The 6051-nt window shown below is 39.7% G+C and overlaps 1 pseudogene; it reads left to right on the top strand.

Annotated features, from left to right (window-relative positions):
• Positions 1 to 650: 650 nt before the first annotated feature.
• LOC108303783 lies at positions 651 to 5251 on the top strand (annotated as a pseudogene).
• Positions 5252 to 6051: the final 800 nt, after the last annotated feature.

Raw genomic sequence — 6051 nt, forward strand, 5'->3', positions numbered from 1 at the left:
AATGTAGGAAGGAACTGTGAAGGGAGGAAAGAAATATGCTATGTGTATTACAGTTATGCAGTGCCATTTATTCCTTATAAAACTCTATAAGGAAGAGATGACCACCCCCTTTACCGATAAGGCAAATGAGACTCAGAGAGGTTAAATGTCACGCCCAAGGTCACATAATAAATAGAAGACGAGTGACTTTTGTAACCCCGATATTTCCTACTCTAAAACCAGATAGCTGGCAAATTAAAGAGCTGGCCAAAGTCCAGCTCTTTTTTCTTTGTTGTTGCTTCTCTATATGACAAATAAGTCACTAAGCATGTTGCACCATGCCCCGTGCCTCCATGCTGCTGCAAGCTTAATCTAAATCTTTCTGCACACTCAGTAGCTGGCTTTGGCTCCCCATAAAAGATTCTTCCAACTGTACTTGCACTTGAATACTTTCTAAAACTGTTCTTTTGGGTGGCAAAACATTTTATTTGTTTGCATAGGCGTATCCTGAAAGCACTAAAGTGAAATTACTCAGATGAAGAATAAAGTCCTTTCACTGTGTGTAAATGCAACACATGTAGCTTGCATGGGGAAAAAAGAAAACTTAAAGCACATGAGCTGAGTGAGAATTAAGTAAGCTGTAAAGATGGGAACTCTGTGCAAGGAAAGCCATGGGCTTGTGGCTTTCTGCTGTAGAATGCCATGCCAATGGGATGATGTGGGGCTGCATTCCTGATATAAAGACAGTGTACCGTTATTCTGCTCTTTGTGAAATGGGGTATGCAGGGAAGCACATGTGGTAATAATAGGAAAAATGCAATTCACTTTGGCTGCTTTTCAAACTTTACTATTTGGATAATCCGGGGACTTTTTTGTTTTGTTTTGTTTTTTTAACTTTGAGAAGTTCTCTCAAGACTGGCTGATTATAAGACGAGAATATGTCCTAGATGCTGCCAACAGAGAAAACTTGGCTGAATTAGATTTTGTAAGTTGTATATACTTTTGCTGGGACAGATTGGCTTCTCCAAATCACCTCTTCTTTTTCAGAGAACTAACTCAAATTCTGCCTTGAAAGAGTTTTAATCTTTCCTGCACAGGGTAAAGGACCTTCAGTGCTCTTCCCAAATAAACCCCCCGGTGCTCGTTGTCAATGCGCCAAGCCAAATGTTGAAGACAGTCTCATTTCTGCAATGTACTATGCTCTGAATTGATGAGGCAACTTTCTTCTGATGAGCTAAAATCCTAGGCAGTTCACTTATTTTTTTTTTCAGCTTATTAAATTGTGTCTGACTGCTATGGACCCTGGGTTCATGCTCAAGGACAAATAGTAACCAAAATGAAGAAGCTACAACTTGTTCTTACTAAAGCCAAAAAGTCTCTGGGGAAGAAGCAAAACTGAAATGTGACTTAAATGGAACCAAGCCCACATAAAAGAGGCTTTGGGAGCATAGAAGAAAGAAGATAGAAGAGTAAAAATTAGAAGAGTAGAAAGAGTTTCACCACTCAGATGCATGGAGTCTGCTCAGAGATTTGAGTGACTGTGTGATCTCAGGCATGTTACCAGTCACCAACTCTCCAAGCTCCATCTGTAAAATAGGATTAAAGATACCCCTGTTCTGGGGTTAATGTGTTAATGAAATAACCATTAGGAAAGTTCCTGGCTCACGTCCAGGTACAAAGTAATGCTCAATTATTGCTGGTTTCCTTCTCTCTCTACAGGATTGACATGAAAATCAAATGAGATTATTTGGGGTGAATTAAAGTGCCATTTACATGTGGGGTTGTTGTAAAAAGCAAAAACTTAAATATAAAGAAAGGAATGTAAAGAACAGGGCACAGGTTTCAAAGAGATATCTGTACTCCTGTGTTCAGTGCAGCGTTAATCACGATAGCCAAGACATGGAAGCAACCTAAATGCCCATTCATTAGTAAATGGATAAAGAAAACATACCATATAAATATGATGGAACATTATTCAGCCCTGAAAAGAAATGAAATTCTGCCATTTGTGACAACATGGATGAATCTGGAGGACAGTATGGTTAGCGAAATACATCAGACACAGGACAAATAGTACATGATACAATTTACATAATAAATCTGAAATAGTCAAACTCAGAAGCATAGTGGTCTGGTGGTTGACAGCAGCTGGGAGACAAGATATTTAATCAAAATGTACAAAGTTTCAATTATACAAGATCAATAAATCCCAGGGATCTACTTTATAACATAGTGCCTATAAATAACAATATATTATGTTCTTGAAAATGTGCTAAGAAGATAGATCTTAAGTGTTCTTGCCACAAAAATTAATAATAATAATTGGAGATGATGAATAGGTTTATGGCATAGATTGTGATGATGGTTTCATGGGTGTATGCTTATCTCTAAACTCATCAAGTTATAAACACTAAATATGTACAGCTTTTTCTATGGCAATCTTACCTCCATAAAGTATTTTTTAAAAACAGGGAAAATGGGATAACGGATACACAGCAACCCTCCGTACTATCTGGCGACTTTTCTGTAAATCTAAAATTATTCCAAAATTTAAAAAGAAAAATACCAAGGGCCTACTCCCCCGAGAATCCTTTGGGTTCTGATCTGGATGTTGCCCAGTTCTTTGTGACAGATGCAAATTTCTGGCAAACTCCTCAAGGAGAGAGAGAGACAACACACACCATGCCCTTATGTATAGCCCATAAGAGACTGCAGTGAAATCAATGGAAAAAAAACGCCAAAATTCTAGGCCATACCACTTACTCATTCAACAAATAGTTATTGAGAACTGACCATGTGCCAGACACTGTTCTAGAGGTTGTGAATAAAACAATGAACAAACACCAAGATTTCTGCCCAAGTTGAACTTCTATTTTAGTGGAGAAAGAGGAACCAAATATTTAAGTAAGCACCATAAGTGCTATGATAGATAAGAAAAAGTAGAAAATGATTGAAAACATTGGGGTTTGTGATTTTTAAATAGGGTGATCAGGGAAGCTCCCACAGAGAACGTCAAGATTTGACAGGAATTGAGAGAAAAGAATACTGGAGAGAGATCCAGGAAAAGTCTGCAAAGATCCTAAGGCAAAAGAATGCCTGTGAAGTCCAAGGAACATCAAGGCACCTGATGTGTATGGAATAGAGGGATCAAAGAAGAGAGTAAAACCAGATAAAGTCAGATGGGGGCCAGATCATAGATTATCTTGAGAGCTCTCCTAAGGAGTTTAGCTTCACTTGGGAAGCCACTGGAGGGTTTTGTTGTTGTTGTTTACATGAAGGCAATTTATTAACAGAAAATATTTTGAGGAGTCTTGTTCACAGACGGCGACCACAGTGACCCCCCCTCCTGTGGGTGCTGTCAGAGGAGATGGGGGTGACATCCTCAATCTGCACATTGAAGGGTTTTGAGCAGAGGCGTGAGATTATCTGGCTTATACCTTAACAGAGCCGCTCTGGTTGCTGTACGTAGGAGGAGACAAGGGTAGAAGCAAGAAGGTAAGTTGGGAGCACATTGCCATTTGCCCTTGATGGGAAAGCTGTATAATTATTTATTTACTCAACATTTCAGCAGAGTCCATAAAGGAAAAGAAAGTGCCTATAATCCTCTAAACTGATTTTGCCACCTGAAAATCTGCCACCATTCAAAAACTGGTGAAAAAAGAAGAGAGCTCTGCACAGAAGTCCATCATTTAATTTCTAGATGACTGTTTGCCCCCAAGATATTATATATTTGTTATGTGTAAGTGGGTAATCTACATAACCTACCAGATACTTTGAAGTAGAGATACCTTAGTCATAGTGTAAATTTACCCTCAAGTTTTTGCTGTCAAGCTATGAATGTTTTTCAGTCATCAAAGCATTATAACTAAAAAGAGAAGAAAAAAACAAAATTCCTTTAATGACATGGTGATCTGACTTGCTTTCCAACTAAGTTCTCAAATGTGGAAACAAAGTATGGAGAAACCAAATTCATCACTGATCAAAATAATGCTTGGGCAGCCTGAATAGCTGAAATATTCTGCAGGGCAGGAGGGATACAGGGTGAAAGGAATCCTAGTTTGGAGAAATTAGGTCGAGGAGATCGAATAATGTTTTCCAGGCTGAAAGATCTCGGGGAAAATCAAAATCCAGAAGTATGAAGGAACTACATGCATGGTTAGAAAGAGCTTGGGAGCGGAGGACAGATACTGTTGGGAAATTGTTCAGGAAGGAAGTGCCAGGAAAGAGAAAAGTTCAATAATGAGGATTTCTCTGTATGGGAGACCAAGGGAGTTTCACCACTCAGATGCATGGAGTCTGCTCTGAGGGTAGTCCAGTCTGAACCTGCTGGTACAGCTGGAAAATCTAGAAGCAAAAAGGTCTTATTTCCTCCATGACTAACAGATCCTTCAGGGAGAACTCTTTTTTGTGGCTTGTGAGGTTACTACCACACCAATAGAGGACTGTGAAGCTAAACAGAGCTGACAGTTAAAGTCTGAAATTTTTATCAAGCTGAACTGAACACTTCAACTCTGTTCATACCCAAATTCCTTTATCCAGTTACAAAACTATTTTTAGACTACCAATGACTGACAAAGCAAGCACAATGCTTTCCGTGGGTGGGGGGAAAAGATACTAAATGACAAAAAAGGCATAAGCCTCAGGGGCCTAAGGGCATTTATTGCTAAATCATAAAATTCTAAATGGGGACAGAGCAGAGGTGATGATAGAAAGTAACCAATAACAAAAAAATAAGGTCATTGAGACAATATAAAAAAGTAAAAAACAGCTCTGCAAGACTCACCTAGGCTGCGCAAGGTGGCCTGCATTGGGGCATGGCATCCTGTCCATGTGGCCTTCTCTATGGCTTGTTCTGGGCAGAAAGGCTACCATCACCGCACTGAGATCAACAAGATGATCTCTAAGATCGGCCAGGGCTACCTTATCAAGGACAGCAAGCTGATCAAAACAATGCCTCCACCGACTATGACCTGACAAGAGCATCAACCCTCTGGGTGGCTTTGTCCAATATCATGAAGTGCCCAGTGACTTTGTCACGCTGAAAAGCTGTGTGGTGGGAACCAAGAAGCAAGTGCTCACCCTCCGCAAGTCCTTGCTGGTGCAGACCAAGCAGAAGGCTCTGGAGAAGACTGACCTTAAGTTCACTGACACCACCTCCAAGTTTGGCCATGGCCACTTCCAGACCATAGAGGAGAAGAAAGCATTCATGGGACCACTCAAGAAAGACCAAATTGCAAAGGAAGAAGAAGCTTAATGCCAGGAACAGATTTTGCAGCTGGTGAGGTCTCAATATAACTTATTTTCCACTGGAAATAAAAGTTAAAAACAAGTAAACAAAAAAAAAACAGATACTTCAGAGTCTACAGTTTGACTCCCTGGGTTAGAAACGTCAGCCTGCCACTCACTAGATTTTTGTTTTTTTTTTTGGACAGTTTTTGCTTGCTTTCCTGGCTGAAGTGCAATGGCACGATCTCAGCTCACCACAACCTCTGCCTCCTGGATTCAAGTGAGTCTCCTGCTGCAGCCTCCCAAGTAGCTGAGATTACAGGCATGCACCACCAAGTCCAGCTAATTTTGTATTTTTGTATTTTTTGTATTTTAGTAGAGACGAGGTTTCTCCATATTGGTCAGGCTGGTCTCGGACTCCACACCTCAGGTGATCCACCTACCTCCGCCTCCCAAACTGCTGGGATCACAGGCATGAGCCACCACACCCAGCCCCTGTATACATATTTATTTTTACCTTAGATATATCACTCAACTTCTCTGAATCTTTCCTCAACTGTAAAATGGTAATAACTTAGAGGAGATCACTAATTATGATATATAAAGCATATAGCACAAAGATAGTGTTGAACAGATCTTCACTTCTTTCATCGTAGTACATATGGATTTGATCATAATGTAGTCAGAGACTAAAACTGCAAAACTACAAATGACTATGCAATTTGGTTAATCACTATAGCTTATTTAATGAGTAATGACTTCACCTTGAGTCCCTTATTAATTCATCTTTAAATGAACCACAAAATTTCTCAGTTCATTATTTAATAAACATTCATTGAAATTGTA

Source organism: Cebus imitator, unplaced genomic scaffold (genome assembly GCF_001604975.1).
Source record: "Cebus imitator isolate Cc_AM_T3 unplaced genomic scaffold, Cebus_imitator-1.0 Scaffold51, whole genome shotgun sequence".
Lineage (NCBI taxonomy): Eukaryota > Metazoa > Chordata > Mammalia > Primates > Cebidae > Cebus > Cebus imitator.